The sequence below is a fragment of the Rhinoderma darwinii genome, unplaced genomic scaffold (genome assembly GCF_050947455.1).
Source record: "Rhinoderma darwinii isolate aRhiDar2 unplaced genomic scaffold, aRhiDar2.hap1 Scaffold_495, whole genome shotgun sequence".
Taxonomy (NCBI): domain Eukaryota; kingdom Metazoa; phylum Chordata; class Amphibia; order Anura; family Rhinodermatidae; genus Rhinoderma; species Rhinoderma darwinii.
The window spans coordinates 14,325-39,057 of NW_027464042.1; the positions used below are offsets into that span (position 1 = coordinate 14,325).

The 24,733-nt window shown below is 49.1% G+C and overlaps 7 non-coding genes and 3 pseudogenes across 7 annotated transcripts; all 10 read left to right on the forward strand.

Annotated features, from left to right (window-relative positions):
• Positions 1–5,752: 5,752 nt before the first annotated feature.
• LOC142720249 (U2 spliceosomal RNA) lies at positions 5,753–5,968 on the forward strand (annotated as a pseudogene).
• A 1,301-nt stretch (positions 5,969–7,269) lies between these two features.
• On the forward strand, positions 7,270–7,460 carry LOC142720315 (U2 spliceosomal RNA). Its single transcript, XR_012873106.1, has one exon. It is a non-coding gene; the product is annotated as a U2 spliceosomal RNA (small nuclear RNA).
• A 1,301-nt stretch (positions 7,461–8,761) lies between these two features.
• LOC142720217 (U2 spliceosomal RNA) lies at positions 8,762–8,952 on the forward strand. The gene has a single exon (XR_012873026.1). It is a non-coding gene; the product is annotated as a U2 spliceosomal RNA (small nuclear RNA).
• A 1,301-nt stretch (positions 8,953–10,253) lies between these two features.
• On the forward strand, positions 10,254–10,444 carry LOC142720230 (U2 spliceosomal RNA). The gene has a single exon (XR_012873038.1). It is a non-coding gene; the product is annotated as a U2 spliceosomal RNA (small nuclear RNA).
• Positions 10,445–11,745: 1,301 nt separating this feature from the next.
• LOC142720242 (U2 spliceosomal RNA) lies at positions 11,746–11,936 on the forward strand. Its single transcript, XR_012873049.1, has one exon. It is a non-coding gene; the product is annotated as a U2 spliceosomal RNA (small nuclear RNA).
• Positions 11,937–13,237: 1,301 nt separating this feature from the next.
• Positions 13,238–13,428, forward strand: LOC142720254 (U2 spliceosomal RNA). Its single transcript, XR_012873055.1, has one exon. It is a non-coding gene; the product is annotated as a U2 spliceosomal RNA (small nuclear RNA).
• A 1,305-nt stretch (positions 13,429–14,733) lies between these two features.
• Positions 14,734–14,924, forward strand: LOC142720266 (U2 spliceosomal RNA). The gene has a single exon (XR_012873062.1). It is a non-coding gene; the product is annotated as a U2 spliceosomal RNA (small nuclear RNA).
• Positions 14,925–16,225: 1,301 nt separating this feature from the next.
• Positions 16,226–16,416, forward strand: LOC142720274 (U2 spliceosomal RNA). Its single transcript, XR_012873064.1, has one exon. It is a non-coding gene; the product is annotated as a U2 spliceosomal RNA (small nuclear RNA).
• Positions 16,417–17,717: 1,301 nt separating this feature from the next.
• On the forward strand, positions 17,718–17,819 carry LOC142720263 (U2 spliceosomal RNA; annotated as a pseudogene).
• Positions 17,820–23,378: 5,559 nt separating this feature from the next.
• Positions 23,379–23,553, forward strand: LOC142720241 (U2 spliceosomal RNA; annotated as a pseudogene).
• The last annotated feature ends 1,180 nt before the right edge of the window (positions 23,554–24,733 follow it).

Here is a 24,733-nt window from a genome sequence, read left to right on the forward strand (position 1 = left end):
GACATCATAATGGGGCCTGCCTCAGAGATAAAAGCCTGGGCCCAGGCAGTGTTGGTCAGTGCTGCTCAGCAGGCAGCACCGGACTGGACTGGATTAAAGCTGATACAAGGTGTGAAGGAACAAGGGGTGGCTGTGGGCATGCACTTGCTGCCGCTGCCAGTGTTTATCTGCATGGCAGGAGGGCATTTGGGCGTTGCCAGGAAGGCGTTTTTATGTAGATTCCTCCTCTTTCAGCACTGCATTGTGGTGCAAGCAAAAGAAGCAAATCCTGTGTAGCTTCCTCTCCGGCCTTTATTCACCTCCCGCTTAGTAGCTGTAAATGTGTGTGAGCCTGCAGGGCCCCATGGAATTGCCTAGGAGTAGGCTGAATCAATCGCTGCAAGGGGTGAACAGCAGTATGGGACAGGCTCGGGCAAGGCAAGGGCCGCTCGGGTTATCGCTTCTCGGCCTTTTGGCTAAGACCAAGTGTATTTATACAGGAGGTTTTTGGTCAGAAGGTGCTCAGGTACCCTCTCTCTCGGCCTCGGGGGATCGTCCAGGTTCGCCTGGACTTCACCCCCGTGCTGCTATTTGGGAGAGAGGCTTAGTCCTGAGCAACGAGTTGCGATCCCCCCCAGCCCCTTGGTCTCCGTAAGACAAGGGGCGCAGCGAAAGCTGTGCGGTTCGACCTGGCCACGCTAATGGCAGGCGAACCCGATGCGGTGCCGGTGTACGCCCGGCTTAAGAATTCTGCACGATTTATCGTGGCAGAGGGTGGAGGCGGTCCCCGTGGTATTAAATTTTTAGTCCACGCCATTTTGGAAGATCTGCTGGCGGTCCACAAGAACGAGCTCTTGGCTATCCAGGACTACCCGAAGCGAGGAATCTACGATGTCACCTTCATGGGAGAAGGAATACTCCGTGATGCTATGGACCGAGCTGAGAGGAAACAAGGTGAACTCGTAGCAGCGGGAGTCAAGGTAGTAGAGCATGAATTTGAAATAACCAAACTCGTGGTGATTAAAATGTATTCCCCATATGTGAGAGATATGGAAGTGGCAGCATTTCTAGCTGCCTACTTCAAAAATGTCAAACTCCTGGGGAAAGTGATGAACGAGTGTGGAGTGTGGACCGCCAAATGGAAGTTTTTAGTTACGCTGATTAAGGACCCCTCCACCCAAGAAACGAGATTACCACCGGCTCGTTTTAAAATTGGAAATGTGAATGGCGACCTCTACTTCTCAGGGATGCCAAACTTCTGCAGGGCTTGCGGTACCTATGGACATACCAGTTTTAACTGCGATGTCACCTGCAGAAACTGTGGAAGCAAAGAGCACAATATAAGGGAGTGCACAGAAGAAAAAAAATGCAACTTTTGTCAAAAAACTGGTCACTTGTATTTTTCTTGTCCTCATAGGTACCGAAGCGGAGAAGAAGAGCAACCCGGGGCGCCCCCACGTGCTCCACCAGCGGACCAGCCCCGCCCTCAGGGAGAGGAACAAGCCAGTGCTGCAAAGGAGCAGCGGGGTACCTGGGCTTCAAGGGTACGGTCTGTTGGAGCCAAAGCAGGTACCTCACAGCCAACAGCCTCAGAGGAGAGAAGGGAGTCCAGTGCGAAGGAAAAACGCCAAGCCAAACGTAAGGCTGAGAAGGGGCAGGCCAGTGAGATAACTGAGGCATCCCAGAGTGCTGGTTGCTCAGTGGATGCCGGGCCTGCTCCCAATCCTGGGTCTCTAGATACGGAGTCTGAAGAGGAAGGTTGGCTGAAAGTGGGTCCCCGTAAAAAGGGTAAACAGGAGCGTGCCGGTAGGGGGGTGACAGGGGAGGAGCAAATGGATACGTCCGTAAAGCAAAGTGAGGCTCCTCCTAGGACCACCCCCTCGTCGTTACTGGTGAGGAGGGTGGGCGCTGTTCCCCCCGAGCCAACCGACACCCCGCCATGTGCGCAACCTCCCCCTCTAGAACGGCCTGCACGGCCTGCACGGCCTCAGGGGGGAGCGGCGGGGCCCTTGGGGGACCCACCCGATACAGACCTATATGGTCAGCCGTTAGAGACCCAGGTAAGGCTGTGTGAATCTGGGCTCCCTGTATACGAGATGAGGGCTGTTGGCTCGACGCTCACTGAAGGTAGTTCCTCTCCTGAGTCATCCCCTTTCTCGCAAGAGTCAGACGAGGGCGGGGAGTTGAGTTCAAGCGAGATTTCTGGTATTGCTGGTGGAGGCCAAGTCTGATTTTAAGTAACACGATTATTTATTTTTTTAAAATCAAGACTAACACAATCAAATCTCCACGATGTCTGAAATAAAGGGGATCTCCCTCAACGTGAGGGGCGCCAAGTCCAAAGTCAGAAGGGTTGCTCTCTTCAGTTTTTTATCTGGCCTGGCAGCCTCTGTTTTTTTCCTGCAGGAGTGCGGCATTCCCCATGCAATGAAGTACCATAAATACAAAGAGGATTGGAAGTATGGTCCATCAGTCTGGTCTGGATCTAACGAATCCAGATCAGCAGGGGTCGCCATTCTTTTTAAGGGAAACGTTTTTATTGATTTTATCCAAGAGATTCTTCCAGGACGTATTTTATTGGTTAAAGCTTTTATTGACGGCGTAAAATGGCAGTTTTTAAATTTTTACGGCTCACCTGACAAAAATGAGAGAGCAGAGATGCTAGAAATGTTACCTCTTTTTATTAATACAACTGAGCCTTTTATCCTCGCAGGTGATTTTAACTGTATCCTGAGGGGGGAACGCCGGCTTACCAGTGCTACAAGTAGGAATTACGATAAGACCTCTGGACTGCTCAAAGATATTGTAAATGATTTTAAATTAACTGATGTGTACAAAGAATGTAATAGGAGCAGCCCAGAGGAAGCCGGCGTTACCTGGAGCAACGCCACCTGTAGCTCCAGGATAGATTTTATTTTTTGTAATGAGAATGTACTGCCTTTTAATTGTGAAGTTTTAACTAATGTTTTTTCAGATCACAAGCTTTTATCATTTTATGTAAAGCGTGATTTTAATAAACCGGTGTGTAAGAAGTCCTGGAAGTTAAATGTTTCCCTTTTAGATGATCCACAGGTTTTTACTGATTTTATTGAATTTTACCAAAAATGCAGGCGGGGGAGAGACATGCGTACTCCCATCAGTGCATGGTGGGAGAAAATGAAAAAAAGAATAAAGGAATTTTTTATTAAAAAGAGCGTGGCGAAAGCCAGAGAAAAACATGCTTTTTTTAAAATTCTCAGCACCCGTCTGCAGACCCTGTACAAGATGAGAGATAATGAAATTGACGTTAAAACTGACATCACTAATTTAAAAAAAGAAATAGCTCAGTGCCTGGAGCAGAAAGGCAAAGAAATAATTTTCCGTTCCAAAATTCAGCATGTGGAGGAGAATGAGACCTGCTCCAGGTACTTTTTTAAAAAAATTAACAATAAAAAGGCTATTATTAAAAATATTGAAGGTGTGTCAGATGTACAGGGTATTTTAAGTAAAGTTCATGAGTTTTATGCTGACCTTTTTAGTGTTAAAACTGTGGATCATAATTTTATGCGTGACTCACTGAAGGAGATTACTACTGTTTTAGACCCTGTCTCCCAGAATTTTTTATTACAGGAGCTGACGGAGCAGGAGGTTTTAGAAACGGTAAAGAGTTTTAAAGCCGGAAAAGTTCCCGGACCGGACGGTATACCCAGTGAGTTTTATGTCAAATTTTATGACATTTTAAAAGAGGATCTTTTTAGCCTTTTTTATGAAGTTTTTAATTCCAAGATGCTGCCTAAGTCCTGGCGGAAGGGTGAGGTCTCCCTGCTACATAAGAAAGGTGACATCGCAGTTTTGAAGAACTGGAGACCAATAACCCTTCTGAATAGCGACTATAAAATAATGGCAAAAGTGTGCGCAAATAGATTAAAAGCCATAATACCCCACATTGTACACTCTAACCAGGTGTGTGGGGTGCCAGGCCGCAGCATCTGGGATAATCTTAACCTGATAAAAGACGTAATTGAGGACACGAGGTCTAGAAGAGGTAAATTAGCCATTTTATCTATAGACTTCGAGAAGGCGTTCGACCGTGTCTCTCATTTTTATCTTTTTAAGGTTTTAGAGCGTATGGGTATACCTGAAGGATTTTTATTATCACTTAAAGCCTTTTATAAAGATTGCACAAGCAAAATTTTAGTGAATGGTTTTAAGACACAGGACGTGATTTTAAACTCAGGGGTGAAGCAGGGGTGTCCCTTGTCCCCACTGCTTTTTATTTGCGCATTAGAGCCTCTACTGTGTACAATTCGCCGCGATAAGTTAATACGTGGAGTCCCCCTGCCCGGGGGTGGCGGCATAGAGGCTAAAGCAGTGGGGTACATGGACGATGTAGCGGTTTTTTGCAGGGACACCCTGTCGCTTCAGAGAACCCTCAGACAAATTGAGTTTTATTGCTGTGCTTCCGGTTTTAAGGTGAACTTCGACAAAAGTAATATTTTAAATATAGGAAGCATGGCTTTTAGAGACATACCCGTCCCTGTGTCAGATAATATTACAATTTTAGGTGTCTCCTTCAGTGAGTGCGATAATGGTTTTATCAGTTGGGACATGGTGGCGCAGAAGGTAAATCAAAAAATATGTATGTGGAACATGAGAAAACTTACCATGGAGGGAAAAGTTTTAATTATTAAAATGGTCATTTTACCCCTGCTTTTATATCTAAGTATGGTTTTCCCTCCCCCCACGGTTTTATTGCAAAAAATTACTAAAGCATGTTTTACCTTCTTTTGGAGTTCCAGAATGGAGAAACTAAAAAGAGAGATTGTGATGAAATCCAAACCGAAGGGTGGCAAAGATTTTCCGAATTTTAACAGGTTTCTTTTAATCAAGTTCTTCAGTTTCTGTTTTAATTCCCTTTTTAAAGAACATTATTGGTCCTATTTTTTACGTTTTAATACAGGGTTTTTAATGCGAAGGTTTGGGTGGTTCAACATTGTTTTATCCTCACCTTACGCTTTTAAACTCTCAATAAACTATGTGATTTTAGAAAAGATAGTGACCTTATTCAACCTGAAGGGAAAAAATGTAAATGAGCTGAAAAATAGTAAAAAGTTAATTAAAGACCTAAGAGAAAGTGAGACGGTCAGCAGGATTGAGAATTTTAATGAGGAACGAAGTGCTTTTATCTTCAAAATTATTAATGTGTTTTATCTTTTTAATACACAGATGGACCTGGCCTGGAGCTGCATTCATCAATGTCTTCCATGCCGGGCATTCCAATACAGAAGGAGGTTCGCGAGGTCTGCCGTCTGCCCGAGGGAAGGCTGCCAGGCCGAGGAAACGGTTCGACACATTTTTTGGACGTGTGATTTTGCGAAGGAATTTTGGAAAAAAATATTCCCTCTTTTGGCAAAGATGGCAGACCTGAAAGACTTGAATTATGAAGATATTTTATATGGACTATTTGGATGCCCAACCGCGAGCCAAAAGATAATAGCGTGGAAGACGATGAATTGCGCCAAAGAAGCTCTATGGAAGGCCAGGAACATCCTGATTTTTAAGCACGATGTTTTATCTACTGATGATGTTTTAGGTCTTTGTTTTAGCGAAATGTACATTTATTATTTATTAGACAAAAAAAGAAATGCCACCCTTCCAAATAAATGGTTTGTGAAAGAATGGAACTCCAACATATAAAGATTTGCCACCATGTCCCTTTTATGTAATGTAATGCAATGAAATATTGATTTTATTGTTATTCATTTGTACAAAAGTTGGTTTTATTGTAAACTGTATTTTTTTATGAAATAAATCATTGACACCCCTGAAAAGGGGTAGCCAACTTAAAAAAAAAAAATCTGTTCTTATCAGTTTAATATCTGATACGTCCCCTATCTGGGGACCATATATTAAATGGATTTTTAGAACAGGGAGATGGAAATAGAGCTTGCTCTGTCCACTCCACGCATTGACCTGGTATTGCAGTATTTCCAGGACCGGTGCACCCTTCCCTTATGTGTTGACTAAAATCAGATTCCAAAAGTGCTATTTGTGTTTGCTATTGTTTTTGTCTTTCTGATGGGATCTCCCCTTTTAATCCCATTATTTCAACACCTGTTGGACAATGCATTTGTACAGTCATGTGTGATAATGAGCTCATTTATTAAATGCAATTAATTAATACATTGCCACCTCTTGTTGTGTGTGTGTCTTCTGTGTTTCTGTGTTTCCGGCATTTCACATTGGAACAGCTCATTCACCTTCCTTGTCTTCTCTCCGCCCTCCCTCCTAGGTAGGTTAAAGAGCTGCACCTGAGCCAGCCACTGATTGATGCAGCACCACAGTCAAATAGCGGAGTGGAGTAGGGGAACAGCAAACAGCCATTAAAGCCGCCCGCCCGCCCGCCCGCCCGCCTGCCTGCCTGCCTGCCTGCCTGCCCGCCACAATGGACCTACCTGTGTACACTACATGGATGTGATGGAATGTACTGTCGTCCCTACATTTCAAGAAGAAGTAAGAATTGCAGTTGCAACAAAGCCTTGCTTGCCTACAAAGAGAGCAGCAATTTGGATTTGTTACTATGTTACCTAGAAGAATAACAAACTGTGCAAGGATGGAGGTTGTAGGAGCAAAGAGAAGTTGTCTGTAAAGTTGGTGGATGCTTATTTTCCATTTTGCAGTCCCTTGTCTCCCTCTTGTGGCCTCCTGGAGGCAAATAAATGTGCAAAAAAAAGACAGCCTGGCGGCCGGCTGTTGCAGTGTTGCCCTCTCAGGCAACACTGAGTGACTGACTGAGCCGCACCGTCTTATATAAAGTTCAGACGGAACTTTGCACGTGTCATAGTGGAGCCCTCAGGATTCCAGAGCCAGCTTTCTGACATCATAATGGGGCCTGCCTCAGAGATAAAAGCCTGGGCCCAGGCAGTGTTGGTCAGTGCTGCTCAGCAGGCAGCACCGGACTGGACTGGATTAAAGCTGATACAAGGTGTGAAGGAACAAGGGGTGGCTGTGGGCATGCACTTGCTGCCGCTGCCAGTGTTTATCTGCATGGCAGGAGGGCATTTGGGCGTTGCCAGGAAGGCGTTTTTATGTAGATTCCTCCTCTTTCAGCACTGCATTGTGGTGCAAGCAAAAGAAGCAAATCCTGTGTAGCTTCCTCTCCGGCCTTTATTCACCTCCCGCTTAGTAGCTGTAAATGTGTGTGAGCCTGCAGGGCCCCATGGAATTGCCTAGGAGTAGGCTGAATCAATCGCTGCAAGGGGTGAACAGCAGTATGGGACAGGCTCGGGCAAGGCAAGGGCCGCTCGGGTTATCGCTTCTCGGCCTTTTGGCTAAGATCAAGTGTAGTATCTGTTCTTATCAGTTTAATATCTGATACGTCCCCTATCTGGGGACCATATATTAAATGGATTTTTAGAACAGGGAGATGGAAATAGAGCTTGCTCTGTCCACTCCACGCATTGACCTGGTATTGCAGTATTTCCAGGACCGGTGCACCCTTCCCTTATGTGTTGACTAAAATCAGATTCCAAAAGTGCTATTTGTGTTTGCTATTGTTTTTGTCTTTCTGATGGGATCTCCCCTTTTAATCCCATTATTTCAACACCTGTTGGACAATGCATTTGTACAGTCATGTGTGATAATGAGCTCATTTATTAAATGCAATTAATTAATACATTGCCACCTCTTGTTGTGTGTGTGTCTTCTGTGTTTCTGTGTTTCCGGCATTTCACATTGGAACAGCTCATTCACCTTCCTTGTCTTCTCTCCGCCCTCCCTCCTAGGTAGGTTAAAGAGCTGCACCTGAGCCAGCCACTGATTGATGCAGCACCACAGTCAAATAGCGGAGTGGAGTAGGGGAACAGCAAACAGCCATTAAAGCCGCCCGCCCGCCCGCCCGCCCGCCTGCCTGCCTGCCTGCCTGCCTGCCCGCCACAATGGACCTACCTGTGTACACTACATGGATGTGATGGAATGTACTGTCGTCCCTACATTTCAAGAAGAAGTAAGAATTGCAGTTGCAACAAAGCCTTGCTTGCCTACAAAGAGAGCAGCAATTTGGATTTGTTACTATGTTACCTAGAAGAATAACAAACTGTGCAAGGATGGAGGTTGTAGGAGCAAAGAGAAGTTGTCTGTAAAGTTGGTGGATGCTTATTTTCCATTTTGCAGTCCCTTGTCTCCCTCTTGTGGCCTCCTGGAGGCAAATAAATGTGCAAAAAAAAGCCAGCCTGGCGGCCGGCTGTTGCAGTGTTGCCCTCTCAGGCAACACTGAGTGACTGACTGAGCCGCACCGTCTTATATAAAGTTCAGACGGAACTTTGCACGTGTCATAGTGGAGCCCTCAGGATTCCAGAGCCAGCTTTCTGACATCATAATGGGGCCTGCCTCAGAGATAAAAGCCTGGGCCCAGGCAGTGTTGGTCAGTGCTGCTCAGCAGGCAGCACCGGACTGGACTGGATTAAAGCTGATACAAGGTGTGAAGGAACAAGGGGTGGCTGTGGGCATGCACTTGCTGCCGCTGCCAGTGTTTATCTGCATGGCAGGAGGGCATTTGGGCGTTGCCAGGAAGGCGTTTTTATGTAGATTCCTCCTCTTTCAGCACTGCATTGTGGTGCAAGCAAAAGAAGCAAATCCTGTGTAGCTTCCTCTCCGGCCTTTATTCACCTCCCGCTTAGTAGCTGTAAATGTGTGTGAGCCTGCAGGGCCCCATGGAATTGCCTAGGAGTAGGCTGAATCAATCGCTGCAAGGGGTGAACAGCAGTATGGGACAGGCTCGGGCAAGGCAAGGGCCGCTCGGGTTATCGCTTCTCGGCCTTTTGGCTAAGATCAAGTGTAGTATCTGTTCTTATCAGTTTAATATCTGATACGTCCCCTATCTGGGGACCATATATTAAATGGATTTTTAGAACAGGGAGATGGAAATAGAGCTTGCTCTGTCCACTCCACGCATTGACCTGGTATTGCAGTATTTCCAGGACCGGTGCACCCTTCCCTTATGTGTTGACTAAAATCAGATTCCAAAAGTGCTATTTGTGTTTGCTATTGTTTTTGTCTTTCTGATGGGATCTCCCCTTTTAATCCCATTATTTCAACACCTGTTGGACAATGCATTTGTACAGTCATGTGTGATAATGAGCTCATTTATTAAATGCAATTAATTAATACATTGCCACCTCTTGTTGTGTGTGTGTCTTCTGTGTTTCTGTGTTTCCGGCATTTCACATTGGAACAGCTCATTCACCTTCCTTGTCTTCTCTCCGCCCTCCCTCCTAGGTAGGTTAAAGAGCTGCACCTGAGCCAGCCACTGATTGATGCAGCACCACAGTCAAATAGCGGAGTGGAGTAGGGGAACAGCAAACAGCCATTAAAGCCGCCCGCCCGCCCGCCCGCCCGCCTGCCTGCCTGCCTGCCTGCCTGCCCGCCACAATGGACCTACCTGTGTACACTACATGGATGTGATGGAATGTACTGTCGTCCCTACATTTCAAGAAGAAGTAAGAATTGCAGTTGCAACAAAGCCTTGCTTGCCTACAAAGAGAGCAGCAATTTGGATTTGTTACTATGTTACCTAGAAGAATAACAAACTGTGCAAGGATGGAGGTTGTAGGAGCAAAGAGAAGTTGTCTGTAAAGTTGGTGGATGCTTATTTTCCATTTTGCAGTCCCTTGTCTCCCTCTTGTGGCCTCCTGGAGGCAAATAAATGTGCAAAAAAAAGACAGCCTGGCGGCCGGCTGTTGCAGTGTTGCCCTCTCAGGCAACACTGAGTGACTGACTGAGCCGCACCGTCTTATATAAAGTTCAGACGGAACTTTGCACGTGTCATAGTGGAGCCCTCAGGATTCCAGAGCCAGCTTTCTGACATCATAATGGGGCCTGCCTCAGAGATAAAAGCCTGGGCCCAGGCAGTGTTGGTCAGTGCTGCTCAGCAGGCAGCACCGGACTGGACTGGATTAAAGCTGATACAAGGTGTGAAGGAACAAGGGGTGGCTGTGGGCATGCACTTGCTGCCGCTGCCAGTGTTTATCTGCATGGCAGGAGGGCATTTGGGCGTTGCCAGGAAGGCGTTTTTATGTAGATTCCTCCTCTTTCAGCACTGCATTGTGGTGCAAGCAAAAGAAGCAAATCCTGTGTAGCTTCCTCTCCGGCCTTTATTCACCTCCCGCTTAGTAGCTGTAAATGTGTGTGAGCCTGCAGGGCCCCATGGAATTGCCTAGGAGTAGGCTGAATCAATCGCTGCAAGGGGTGAACAGCAGTATGGGACAGGCTCGGGCAAGGCAAGGGCCGCTCGGGTTATCGCTTCTCGGCCTTTTGGCTAAGATCAAGTGTAGTATCTGTTCTTATCAGTTTAATATCTGATACGTCCCCTATCTGGGGACCATATATTAAATGGATTTTTAGAACAGGGAGATGGAAATAGAGCTTGCTCTGTCCACTCCACGCATTGACCTGGTATTGCAGTATTTCCAGGACCGGTGCACCCTTCCCTTATGTGTTGACTAAAATCAGATTCCAAAAGTGCTATTTGTGTTTGCTATTGTTTTTGTCTTTCTGATGGGATCTCCCCTTTTAATCCCATTATTTCAACACCTGTTGGACAATGCATTTGTACAGTCATGTGTGATAATGAGCTCATTTATTAAATGCAATTAATTAATACATTGCCACCTCTTGTTGTGTGTGTGTCTTCTGTGTTTCTGTGTTTCCGGCATTTCACATTGGAACAGCTCATTCACCTTCCTTGTCTTCTCTCCGCCCTCCCTCCTAGGTAGGTTAAAGAGCTGCACCTGAGCCAGCCACTGATTGATGCAGCACCACAGTCAAATAGCGGAGTGGAGTAGGGGAACAGCAAACAGCCATTAAAGCCGCCCGCCCGCCTGCCCGCCCGCCTGCCTGCCTGCCTGCCTGCCTGCCCGCCACAATGGACCTACCTGTGTACACTACATGGATGTGATGGAATGTACTGTCGTCCCTACATTTCAAGAAGAAGTAAGAATTGCAGTTGCAACAAAGCCTTGCTTGCCTACAAAGAGAGCAGCAATTTGGATTTGTTACTATGTTACCTAGAAGAATAACAAACTGTGCAAGGATGGAGGTTGTAGGAGCAAAGAGAAGTTGTCTGTAAAGTTGGTGGATGCTTATTTTCCATTTTGCAGTCCCTTGTCTCCCTCTTGTGGCCTCCTGGAGGCAAATAAATGTGCAAAAAAAAGACAGCCTGGCGGCCGGCTGTTGCAGTGTTGCCCTCTCAGGCAACACTGAGTGACTGACTGAGCCGCACCGTCTTATATAAAGTTCAGACGGAACTTTGCACGTGTCATAGTGGAGCCCTCAGGATTCCAGAGCCAGCTTTCTGACATCATAATGGGGCCTGCCTCAGAGATAAAAGCCTGGGCCCAGGCAGTGTTGGTCAGTGCTGCTCAGCAGGCAGCACCGGACTGGACTGGATTAAAGCTGATACAAGGTGTGAAGGAACAAGGGGTGGCTGTGGGCATGCACTTGCTGCCGCTGCCAGTGTTTATCTGCATGGCAGGAGGGCATTTGGGCGTTGCCAGGAAGGCGTTTTTATGTAGATTCCTCCTCTTTCAGCACTGCATTGTGGTGCAAGCAAAAGAAGCAAATCCTGTGTAGCTTCCTCTCCGGCCTTTATTCACCTCCCGCTTAGTAGCTGTAAATGTGTGTGAGCCTGCAGGGCCCCATGGAATTGCCTAGGAGTAGGCTGAATCAATCGCTGCAAGGGGTGAACAGCAGTATGGGACAGGCTCGGGCAAGGCAAGGGCCGCTCGGGTTATCGCTTCTCGGCCTTTTGGCTAAGATCAAGTGTAGTATCTGTTCTTATCAGTTTAATATCTGATACGTCCCCTATCTGGGGACCATATATTAAATGGATTTTTAGAACAGGGAGATGGAAATAGAGCTTGCTCTGTCCACTCCACGCATTGACCTGGTATTGCAGTATTTCCAGGACCGGTGCACCCTTCCCTTATGTGTTGACTAAAATCAGATTCCAAAAGTGCTATTTGTGTTTGCTATTGTTTTTGTCTTTCTGATGGGATCTCCCCTTTTAATCCCATTATTTCAACACCTGTTGGACAATGCATTTGTACAGTCATGTGTGATAATGAGCTCATTTATTAAATGCAATTAATTAATACATTGCCACCTCTTGTTGTGTGTGTGTCTTCTGTGTTTCTGTGTTTCCGGCATTTCACATTGGAACAGCTCATTCACCTTCCTTGTCTTCTCTCCGCCCTCCCTCCTAGGTAGGTTAAAGAGCTGCACCTGAGCCAGCCACTGATTGATGCAGCACCACAGTCAAATAGCGGAGTGGAGTAGGGGAACAGCAAACAGCCATTAAAGCCGCCCGCCCGCCCGCCCGCCCGCCTGCCTGCCTGCCTGCCTGCCTGCCCGCCACAATGGACCTACCTGTGTACACTACATGGATGTGATGGAATGTACTGTCGTCCCTACATTTCAAGAAGAAGTAAGAATTGCAGTTGCAACAAAGCCTTGCTTGCCTACAAAGAGAGCAGCAATTTGGATTTGTTACTATGTTACCTAGAAGAATAACAAACTGTGCAAGGATGGAGGTTGTAGGAGCAAAGAGAAGTTGTCTGTAAAGTTGGTGGATGCTTATTTTCCATTTTGCAGTCCCTTGTCTCCCTCTTGTGGCCTCCTGGAGGCAAATAAATGTGCAAAAAAAAGACAGCCTGGCGGCCGGCTGTTGCAGTGTTGCCCTCTCAGGCAACACTGAGTGACTGACTGAGCCGCACCGTCTTATATAAAGTTCAGACGGAACTTTGCACGTGTCATAGTGGAGCCCTCAGGATTCCAGAGCCAGCTTTCTGACATCATAATGGGGCCTGCCTCAGAGATAAAAGCCTGGGCCCAGGCAGTGTTGGTCAGTGCTGCTCAGCAGGCAGCACCGGACTGGACTGGATTAAAGCTGATACAAGGTGTGAAGGAACAAGGGGTGGCTGTGGGCATGCACTTGCTGCCGCTGCCAGTGTTTATCTGCATGGCAGGAGGGCATTTGGGCGTTGCCAGGAAGGCGTTTTTATGTAGATTCCTCCTCTTTCAGCACTGCATTGTGGTGCAAGCAAAAGAAGCAAATCCTGTGTAGCTTCCTCTCCGGCCTTTATTCACCTCCCGCTTAGTAGCTGTAAATGTGTGTGAGCCTGCAGGGCCCCATGGAATTGCCTAGGAGTAGGCTGAATCAATCGCTGCAAGGGGTGAACAGCAGTATGGGACAGGCTCGGGCAAGGCAAGGGCCGCTCGGGTTATCGCTTCTCGGCCTTTTGGCTAAGATCAAGTGTAGTATCTGTTCTTATCAGTTTAATATCTGATACGTCCCCTATCTGGGGACCATATATTAAATGGATTTTTAGAACAGGGAGATGGAAATAGAGCTTGCTCTGTCCACTCCACGCATTGACCTGGTATTGCAGTATTTCCAGGACCGGTGCACCCTTCCCTTATGTGTTGACTAAAATCAGATTCCAAAAGTGCTATTTGTGTTTGCTATTGTTTTTGTCTTTCTGATGGGATCTCCCCTTTTAATCCCATTATTTCAACACCTGTTGGACAATGCATTTGTACAGTCATGTGTGATAATGAGCTCATTTATTAAATGCAATTAATTAATACATTGCCACCTCTTGTTGTGTGTGTGTCTTCTGTGTTTCTGTGTTTCCGGCATTTCACATTGGAACAGCTCATTCACCTTCCTTGTCTTCTCTCCGCCCTCCCTCCTAGGTAGGTTAAAGAGCTGCACCTGAGCCAGCCACTGATTGATGCAGCACCACAGTCAAATAGCGGAGTGGAGTAGGGGAACAGCAAACAGCCATTAAAGCCGCCCGCCCGCCCGCCCGCCCGCCTGCCTGCCTGCCTGCCTGCCTGCCTGCCCGCCACAATGGACCTACCTGTGTACACTACATGGATGTGATGGAATGTACTGTCGTCCCTACATTTCAAGAAGAAGTAAGAATTGCAGTTGCAACAAAGCCTTGCTTGCCTACAAAGAGAGCAGCAATTTGGATTTGTTACTATGTTACCTAGAAGAATAACAAACTGTGCAAGGATGGAGGTTGTAGGAGCAAAGAGAAGTTGTCTGTAAAGTTGGTGGATGCTTATTTTCCATTTTGCAGTCCCTTGTCTCCCTCTTGTGGCCTCCTGGAGGCAAATAAATGTGCAAAAAAAAGACAGCCTGGCGGCCGGCTGTTGCAGTGTTGCCCTCTCAGGCAACACTGAGTGACTGACTGAGCCGCACCGTCTTATATAAAGTTCAGACGGAACTTTGCACGTGTCATAGTGGAGCCCTCAGGATTCCAGAGCCAGCTTTCTGACATCATAATGGGGCCTGCCTCAGAGATAAAAGCCTGGGCCCAGGCAGTGTTGGTCAGTGCTGCTCAGCAGGCAGCACCGGACTGGACTGGATTAAAGCTGATACAAGGTGTGAAGGAACAAGGGGTGGCTGTGGGCATGCACTTGCTGCCGCTGCCAGTGTTTATCTGCATGGCAGGAGGGCATTTGGGCGTTGCCAGGAAGGCGTTTTTATGTAGATTCCTCCTCTTTCAGCACTGCATTGTGGTGCAAGCAAAAGAAGCAAATCCTGTGTAGCTTCCTCTCCGGCCTTTATTCACCTCCCGCTTAGTAGCTGTAAATGTGTGTGAGCCTGCAGGGCCCCATGGAATTGCCTAGGAGTAGGCTGAATCAATCGCTGCAAGGGGTGAACAGCAGTATGGGACAGGCTCGGGCAAGGCAAGGGCCGCTCGGGTTATCGCTTCTCGGCCTTTTGGCTAAGATCAAGTGTAGTATCTGTTCTTATCAGTTTAATATCTGATACGTCCCCTATCTGGGGACCATATATTAAATGGATTTTTAGAACAGGGAGATGGAAATAGAGCTTGCTCTGTCCACTCCACGCATTGACCTGGTATTGCAGTATTTCCAGGACCGGTGCACCCTTCCCTTATGTGTTGACTAAAATCAGATTCCAAAAGTGCTATTTGTGTTTGCTATTGTTTTTGTCTTTCTGATGGGATCTCCCCTTTTAATCCCATTATTTCAACACCTGTTGGACAATGCATTTGTACAGTCATGTGTGATAATGAGCTCATTTATTAAATGCAATTAATTAATACATTGCCACCTCTTGTTGTGTGTGTGTCTTCTGTGTTTCTGTGTTTCCGGCATTTCACATTGGAACAGCTCATTCACCTTCCTTGTCTTCTCTCCGCCCTCCCTCCTAGGTAGGTTAAAGAGCTGCACCTGAGCCAGCCACTGATTGATGCAGCACCACAGTCAAATAGCGGAGTGGAGTAGGGGAACAGCAAACAGCCATTAAAGCCGCCCGCCCGCCCGCCCGCCCGCCTGCCTGCCTGCCTGCCTGCCTGCCCGCCACAATGGACCTACCTGTGTACACTACATGGATGTGATGGAATGTACTGTCGTCCCTACATTTCAAGAAGAAGTAAGAATTGCAGTTGCAACAAAGCCTTGCTTGCCTACAAAGAGAGCAGCAATTTGGATTTGTTACTATGTTACCTAGAAGAATAACAAACTGTGCAAGGATGGAGGTTGTAGGAGCAAAGAGAAGTTGTCTGTAAAGTTGGTGGATGCTTATTTTCCATTTTGCAGTCCCTTGTCTCCCTCTTGTGGCCTCCTGGAGGCAAATAAATGTGCAAAAAAAAGACAGCCTGGCGGCCGGCTGTTGCAGTGTTGCCCTCTCAGGCAACACTGAGTGACTGACTGAGCCGCACCGTCTTATATAAAGTTCAGACGGAACTTTGCACGTGTCATAGTGGAGCCCTCAGGATTCCAGAGCCAGCTTTCTGACATCATAATGGGGCCTGCCTCAGAGATAAAAGCCTGGGCCCAGGCAGTGTTGGTCAGTGCTGCTCAGCAGGCAGCACCGGACTGGACTGGATTAAAGCTGATACAAGGTGTGAAGGAACAAGGGGTGGCTGTGGGCATGCACTTGCTGCCGCTGCCAGTGTTTATCTGCATGGCAGGAGGGCATTTGGGCGTTGCCAGGAAGGCGTTTTTATGTAGATTCCTCCTCTTTCAGCACTGCATTGTGGTGCAAGCAAAAGAAGCAAATCCTGTGTAGCTTCCTCTCCGGCCTTTATTCACCTCCCGCTTAGTAGCTGTAAATGTGTGTGAGCCTGCAGGGCCCCATGGAATTGCCTAGGAGTAGGCTGAATCAATCGCTGCAAGGGGTGAACAGCAGTATGGGACAGGCTCGGGCAAGGCAAGGGCCGCTCGGGTTATCGCTTCTCGGCCTTTTGGCTAAGATCAAGTGTAGTATCTGTTCTTATCAGTTTAATATCTGATACGTCCCCTATCTGGGGACCATATATTAAATGGATTTTTAGAACAGGGAGATGGAAATAGAGCTTGCTCTGTCCACTCCACGCATTGACCTGGTATTGCAGTATTTCCAGGACCGGTGCACCCTTCCCTTATGTGTTGACTAAAATCAGATTCCAAAAGTGCTATTTGTGTTTGCTATTGTTTTTGTCTTTCTGATGGGATCTCCCCTTTTAATCCCATTATTTCAACACCTGTTGGACAATGCATTTGTACAGTCATGTGTGATAATGAGCTCATTTATTAAATGCAATTAATTAATACATTGCCACCTCTTGTTGTGTGTGTGTCTTCTGTGTTTCTGTGTTTCCGGCATTTCACATTGGAACAGCTCATTCACCTTCCTTGTCTTCTCTCCGCCCTCCCTCCTAGGTAGGTTAAAGAGCTGCACCTGAGCCAGCCACTGATTGATGCAGCACCACAGTCAAATAGCGGAGTGGAGTAGGGGAACAGCAAACAGCCATTAAAGCCGCCCGCCCGCCCGCCCGCCCGCCTGCCTGCCTGCCTGCCTGCCTGCCCGCCACAATGGACCTACCTGTGTACACTACATGGATGTGATGGAATGTACTGTCGTCCCTACATTTCAAGAAGAAGTAAGAATTGCAGTTGCAACAAAGCCTTGCTTGCCTACAAAGAGAGCAGCAATTTGGATTTGTTACTATGTTACCTAGAAGAATAACAAACTGTGCAAGGATGGAGGTTGTAGGAGCAAAGAGAAGTTGTCTGTAAAGTTGGTGGATGCTTATTTTCCATTTTGCAGTCCCTTGTCTCCCTCTTGTGGCCTCCTGGAGGCAAATAAATGTGCAAAAAAAAGACAGCCTGGCGGCCGGCTGTTGCAGTGTTGCCCTCTCAGGCAACACTGAGTGACTGACTGAGCCGCACCGTCTTATATAAAGTTCAGACGGAACTTTGCACGTGTCATAGTGGAGCCCTCAGGATTCCAGAGCCAGCTTTCTGACATCATAATGGGGCCTGCCTCAGAGATAAAAGCCTGGGCCCAGGCAGTGTTGGTCAGTGCTGCTCAGCAGGCAGCACCGGACTGGACTGGATTAAAGCTGATACAAGGTGTGAAGGAACAAGGGGTGGCTGTGGGCATGCACTTGCTGCCGCTGCCAGTGTTTATCTGCATGGCAGGAGGGCATTTGGGCGTTGCCAGGAAGGCGTTTTTATGTAGATTCCTCCTCTTTCAGCACTGCATTGTGGTGCAAGCAAAAGAAGCAAATCCTGTGTAGCTTCCTCTCCGGCCTTTATTCACCTCCCGCTTAGTAGCTGTAAATGTGTGTGAGCCTGCAGGGCCCCATGGAATTGCCTAGGAGTAGGCTGAATCAATCGCTGCAAGGGGTGAACAGCAGTATGGGACAGGCTCGGGCAAGGCAAGGGCCGCTCGGGTTATCGCTTCTCGGCCTTTTGGCTAAGATCAAGTGTAGTATCTGTTCTTATCAGTCCTTGTAAGGATAGATAGCTCGGAGAACCACTGGGGGCTATAAACACTAGCTTAGCGATCCAAGAGCGTTCCAGACGAAGCCGGCGACGAACTGCGGAGAAGAACCAGCGAAGACGACGATCCAGAAGGGAGAAGCCGCCATCGGGGAAGAAGCTCCGGGAGATCGCTGCCGGGAAGAAGAAGGAGAACTGCGACAGAGACCTTCGGAGAAGAGCCGCTGCTGAAGGGGATCTTTGAAGAAGCTCGGCCGCAGAAGAAGCTCGACGAGGAACCGCTGCGGAAGAAATTTCGTGGAAGAACCTCGGCCAGCAAGGAGAAGATTTGCATAGCTCCGCCCCCTTCGGGAAAGAGCTATCGAAGATCCTCCCCAAGCGACAGGAACAGCTGGAAGAAGCCATGGCCTCAACCAGCAACCCTGCCACCCAGAAGAAGAAGGCTGATGGACCAGGTGAGCCGGCCCAGGCCAGGACATCTCCTCCTGAAGCCTCCTCAAGCCAACAGGCCACCAGGAAGCCGAACCAGGCTGCTCCAACCCTGGAGCCCTGGATGAAGCAGACGGTGGCCCTGAAGCTGAAGGAGGTGGACGGGAGAGTGCCGGACATGACGGAAGAAGTGTTCTGCCAGAAGATGCTCCTGGACCAGGGCTTCGCTAAGCCGGAGACCATCAGCATCCAGGCCTTCATGACCGGGATGTTCTTCGTGACCTTCGCTTCGATCAACATCTGCAGAAGGTACTGGGAGATGGTGAAAGCGGCGAGGCCTGAATCCCCTTTCTCTCGCTTTGTGGGCAACTGCCCTGTCCAAAGAGAGGAAAGGCGGGTGACGGTCTCAATGCGGAACCCACACACCCCCGGCAAAGACATCACCACGCTCCTGAAGCGGTTCTGCACAGTGGTGAGGGAACCCACCCACATCCTGAACGGACTCGGCTTCTGGACTGGCAAGTGGTCGGTAATCGTCCGACTGAACAAGGATTCCAGCGCGGAAGACGGCCTCCAACACCTGCCCCAGTCATTCTCGCTGGGCAACTCCTACGGCCTCATCTACTACCCGGACATGCCGCAGATCTGCAGGAGATGCAGCAAGAAGGGTCATTCGGTGAAGGACTGCAAGGAGGACGCCTGCAAGAACTGCCGGGTAACAGGACACGAGACCAAAGACTGCCCGAAACGGACAATGTGCAACCTCTGCGGACAAGCAGCCCACTCCTACAAGGACTGCCCGAAGAGGGATCGATCCTGGGCAACTGTAGCGGCGAAAGCTCCGGCCAGAGGGAACCCCGCCCCAGCCAGAGCTCCAGCGGCGCAGAAGACCGGGAATAAGAAGGATGGTAAGAAGACGACAGTCCCTCCCCCCCGTCTCCCGGCCCTCCCTCGCCCTACCCTTCCCACCCTCCCTCGCCCGGCCCTCCCCACCCCCCCGTCCCCAACCCCTGTCACCCCCACTGAGGCTCTCACCTTCTCCTACCCACCCATCTCAGTGGTCCTGTCACCTGCACCTCTCCCAACCCAGCCTCCCTTCTCCCCAGCTCCAGCAGCACTAACATCTTCCCCTCCAGCTGCTGGAGTCCTCTCCCTGGAGGATTTTCCCCCTCTTGTCTCCTCAGGTGCCATCCAGAGGAAGAGAAAGGTGAGGGACAGCCCAGCTGCTGAGTCCTCAAAGCGACAAGTCGTGGAAATCTGCGAAGATTCCCTTGCGCAGCAGGAGGAAATGGAGCAGATGGTGGAGGAACTCGTGTCTGAACCTGAGGTCATCGACTTCACAACAGACATCCAGGTGGCTACAATCCTGGAACAATTTTTGTCAGAGGGCCTGCTGGATCTTTCGGACCCGCCAGGAGAGGAGGATCCGCCCGACCGGACTGGTAACTAAGGTGTATCGTTTGCACTAACCTTCTTTATTCTCCCCCATGGCTGCTAAACTTAACATCTTTAGCCTCAATGTGAGGAGTGTTAGAGATAGGACTAGATGTCAGATGGTGCTAACTTTTCTTTCCAAGCAGTCGAGTGATGTATTTATGCTGCAGGAATGTACTCTCCCCTCTTCCAGGTCATACCATCATCTGGCCAGGCAGTGGACCCATGGCCCGTCCTACTGGTCTGGTGGGGGCGACTGTAAGTCTGCAGGGGTTGCCATCCTGATTAGGGGAAGCGTATTTACTGTTGACTCTGTCCAGGAGCTCGCCTGCGGCCGCTTGTTGGTCGTAGACGGTTCCTGGGCAGGAGAGCCGATTAGGCTCATCAACGTGTACGCTCCCCCTATGAAGGCTGAGCGCCTGGAACTATTCCAGACCCTGCGGACCCAGCTCGCCACCACTAGGGCAGTGGTGATGGCCGGGGACTTCAACTGCCCCATCGAAGAGGATGGACGAAGTTCCGGCACTTCAATCAAACTGGATGTCAGTTCCAAACTGCTTATCGAGATGGTAACCGAAGCATCCTTGCAGGACGTTGTGGGCTCCATGGGGATTGGCTCTGTGAACTATTCATGGAGCCGACCCGATGGCTCACTTCGTTCTCGGATTGACTTTGTGTTCACCTCCCGGGCAGTCAAGCAGCATGGGCACTCCATGGTCCCCTGCTTCTTCTCTGACCACAGGGCCATTCTCTTCCAGGGTGCCATCGGCCACGGTTTTCCTCCCGGCCCTGGCTCCTGGAAGCTGAATTGTGCCCTGCTGGAAAGAGAGGAGGTACTGGCGGAACTTAGAGACGCCTATATTGTTTGGAGGAATGATAAAGTTTTCTTTGACAAAACCTGTGACTGGTGGGAATATGTTAAAGTTGAATTTCGTTGTTTCTTTCAGGCAAAAAGTCGTCAACAGGCGTGTGAGAGGAAGAGAGACTTCAGAGAGATGCAGCGTCAGCTGCGATCCCTGCAAGACCTCCTTCAATGCGGCTGGGACGTCAGGAAGGAGCTGGAGGAAGCCAAAAAGGGCCTGAAAAGGCACTTTGAGGAGGAATCCAAGCGAATTGTCTTTCGTTCCAAGGTGGAGAACCTGGAGAAGGGTGAGAAATGTAACTCGTTCTTTTTCAGGAAACTCCATGCCGGCCACACGCCCCTGAAGGAACTTCGAGATGAGACCGGAAACATGCATTCTGGGAAGAAGGAGGTGATGGGAGTCGTCACAGACTACTACCGAAGCCTCTACTCCCGGAAAACCACTGACCCCGAAGCCGCCGATAAATTCCTGTCAGGTATCACTAATCATCTTGATCCTGCAGGTACGGAGGCTATGGATGTACCCCTGACGGTGGAGGAACTGCTCTCTGCCGCTAAATCCTTCAGACCCGGCAGGACCCCGGGCAGTGATGGTCTCCCAGCAGAGCTCTATGTAGCGCTGGGGGACTTGATCAGTCCGGACCTGCTGGAGCTCTATGAGGAGATGGTGGTGGAGGGTAGAATGCCACCGTCCTTGAGAGAAGGCATGATCACGATCTTGTATAAGCGGAAGGGGGAGAGATGTGACCTGAAAAACTGGCGTCCCATCTCTCTCCTGAACGTGGACTACAAGATCCTCGCCAAAGTATTGGCCAACAGACTGAAGGTTGTCATCGGACAGATCATCGGATCGGACCAAACCTGCGGCATTCCTGGCCGTAGGGTGGCCGACAGTCTTGCCCTGGTGAGGGACACGGTGCATTACATGCAAAGCCGCCGTACACACGCGGCCCTGGTCAGTCTGGATCAGGAGAAGGCTTTTGACCGGGTCTCTCACGAATTCATGGGTAAGGCTCTGCGTAGGCTGCGGCTTGGCAGGTTGTTCTGTTTGTATGTTAACCTGATGTATTGCGACATTTACAGCTCGGTGCTGGTGAACGGCTGGAAGACTGACCCCTTTCCTGTATCGTCGGGGGTTAGACAAGGCTGTCCTCTTTCACCTCTCCTTTTTGTTTGTGTTATAGAGCTCTTCGCAGAGGCTATCCGGCAGAATGGAGAGATCAGAGGGATCACCGCACCAGGTCCAGGACACTTCGAGGTCAAATGCTCGCTGTACATGGACGACGTGACCGTCTTCTGCGCTGACCAGAGTTCGGTGACTGCACTCGTCCAGACCTGTGAGGAGTTCGGACGCGCTTCAGGGGCAAAAGTCAACTGCGGGAAGTCGGAAGCCATGCTCTTCGGAAAGTGGTACCTGCCTTCTCCTGCCTCCTTCCCGTTTACTATCAAGCCGGACTTCATCAAAATTCTGGGAGTCTGGTTCGGTAAGGAAGGTGCAGCCCTAAAGTCGTGGGAAGAACGCTTGGCCAAAGTCAACCAAAGGATCGGACTGTGGAGCCTCAGACAACTCACTATTGAGGGCAAAGCAATGGTCCTGCGTAACGAAGTCTTGCCTGTGCTACAATACACTGCACAGGCATGGCCCCCTCTTGCCACCGTCTCGAGGGCCATTACCAGGACTGTGTTTCGCTTCATCTGGGGCTCGAAAATGGACAGAGTAAAGCGGACTGTTATGTACAAGGAGCCCCGCAAAGGTGGGAAGGGTATACCCGACATTCCCACTCTGCTGCGGATCGCTTTTGTATGTGACTGTGTTCGTAGGACTCTGAGGACAGCAAACGGCTCTGCGGGCAAGGCCATGTCCCGCTACTTCCTCCTTCCCCTCTGGCGAGGTTTTGGCTGGGACAAGTGGGACAGCTCCTTCCCTTACAACTGGCACGCTCCCTGGTTCTACGGAGATGTCGTCCGGTTCGTGAGGGAGCATCAACTGGAGGGTCTTAAGCCCGACTTGTGGAAACCTAAGACGATCCACAAGCACATCAGAGCAAAGGACTCACTGGAGTCTGTTCCAGGGCTTCATGCCGACACGTTGGAGACTGTTTGGACTAACGTGTCATCTGGCAGGTTGACCAACGGGCACAAGGACATTTCATGGATGGCCATCCAGGGAGGACTGCCTCTTAGGTCATTCATGCATGCCCGCAACCTGTGCAAGACCCGGTACTGCCCCAGGTGCCCCTTCACGGAGGAAACATCTTTGCACATTTTCTGGCAGTGCCCCTTTGCACAGGGTCTGTTGAAAGCCTTGGAACATGAACTCAAGGACTCAGTACCCAGGAACAGACTGTCGTACCGCTCGGTACTTTATGGACTATTTCCTGGGAATACCACGGATGGAGCAATCCAGGAAGCCTGGCGCCTTATGAACTGCTTTAAGGACGCTATATGGTTTGCCAGGAACCGTCTGATTTTGCGGAGAGAGAGTGTGTCCGTCCAGGACTGCCGCAGGCTGATCCACAGCCTGCTCAGAGACTATTCCACCTGGGACAGCCCGGACGTCGATGAGGAAGAGGACTGATACTCCCCTTCCCCCCACTCTCCCTTCTTGTGTGTTGTCTTTCAATAAAGCTTCGGGCCTGTGATTTCCCCCTTCCCTATCCCCTCCTACCCACTCCCCTATCCCATCACTTGTCTGTAATGCTTTGTTGTTTGGCTTTAGTGAATGCAAGAATGTTAGTGTAGCATGTGGTGTAATGTATAGCATAGGCTAGCCTGTACTGTGTATTATACTGTCATGTTATGTTTGACGACTGTTATTATTTATTATTTGCTGCTTCATGGCTTGCGCTGCGTCGCAGTAATGTTTGTATGATGACGATTGATTGTCAATAAAGCATTTTTCAATCAAAAAATCTGTTCTTATCAGTTTAATATCTGATACGTCCCCTATCTGGGGACCATATATTAAATGGATTTTTAGAACAGGGAGATGGAAATAGAGCTTGCTCTGTCCACTCCACGCATTGACCTGGTATTGCAGTATTTCCAGGACCGGTGCACCCTTCCCTTATGTGTTGACTAAAATCAGATTCCAAAAGTGCTATTTGTGTTTGCTATTGTTTTTGTCTTTCTGATGGGATCTCCCCTTTTAATCCCATTATTTCAACACCTGTTGGACAATGCATTTGTACAGTCATGTGTGATAATGAGCTCATTTATTAAATGCAATTAATTAATACATTGCCACCTCTTGTTGTGTGTGTGTCTTCTGTGTTTCTGTGTTTCCGGCATTTCACATTGGAACAGCTCATTCACCTTCCTTGTCTTCTCTCCGCCCTCCCTCCTAGGTAGGTTAAAGAGCTGCACCTGAGCCAGCCACTGATTGATGCAGCACCACAGTCAAATAGCGGAGTGGAGTAGGGGAACAGCAAACAGCCATTAAAGCCGCCCGCCCGCCCGCCCGCCCGCCTGCCTGCCTGCCTGCCTGCCTGCCCGCCACAATGGACCTACCTGTGTACACTACATGGATGTGATGGAATGTACTGTCGTCCCTACATTTCAAGAAGAAGTAAGAATTGCAGTTGCAACAAAGCCTTGCTTGCCTACAAAGAGAGCAGCAATTTGGATTTGTTACTATGTTACCTAGAAGAATAACAAACTGTGCAAGGATGGAGGTTGTAGGAGCAAAGAGAAGTTGTCTGTAAAGTTGGTGGATGCTTATTTTCCATTTTGCAGTCCCTTGTCTCCCTCTTGTGGCCTCCTGGAGGCAAATAAATGTGCAAAAAAAAGCCAGCCTGGCGGCCGGCTGTTGCAGTGTTGCCCTCTCAGGCAACACTGAGTGACTGACTGAGCCGCACCGTCTTATATAAAGTTCAGACGGAACTTTGCACGTGTCATAGTGGAGCCCTCAGGATTCCAGAGCCAGCTTTCTGACATCATAATGGGGCCTGCCTCAGAGATAAAAGCCTGGGCCCAGGCAGTGTTGGTCAGTGCTGCTCAGCAGGCAGCACCGGACTGGACTGGATTAAAGCTGATACAAGGTGTGAAGGAACAAGGGGTGGCTGTGGGCATGCACTTGCTGCCGCTGCCAGTGTTTATCTGCATGGCAGGAGGGCATTTGGGCGTTGCCAGGAAGGCGTTTTTATGTAGATTCCTCCTCTTTCAGCACTGCATTGTGGTGCAAGCAAAAGAAGCAAATCCTGTGTAGCTTCCTCTCCGGCCTTTATTCACCTCCCGCTTAGTAGC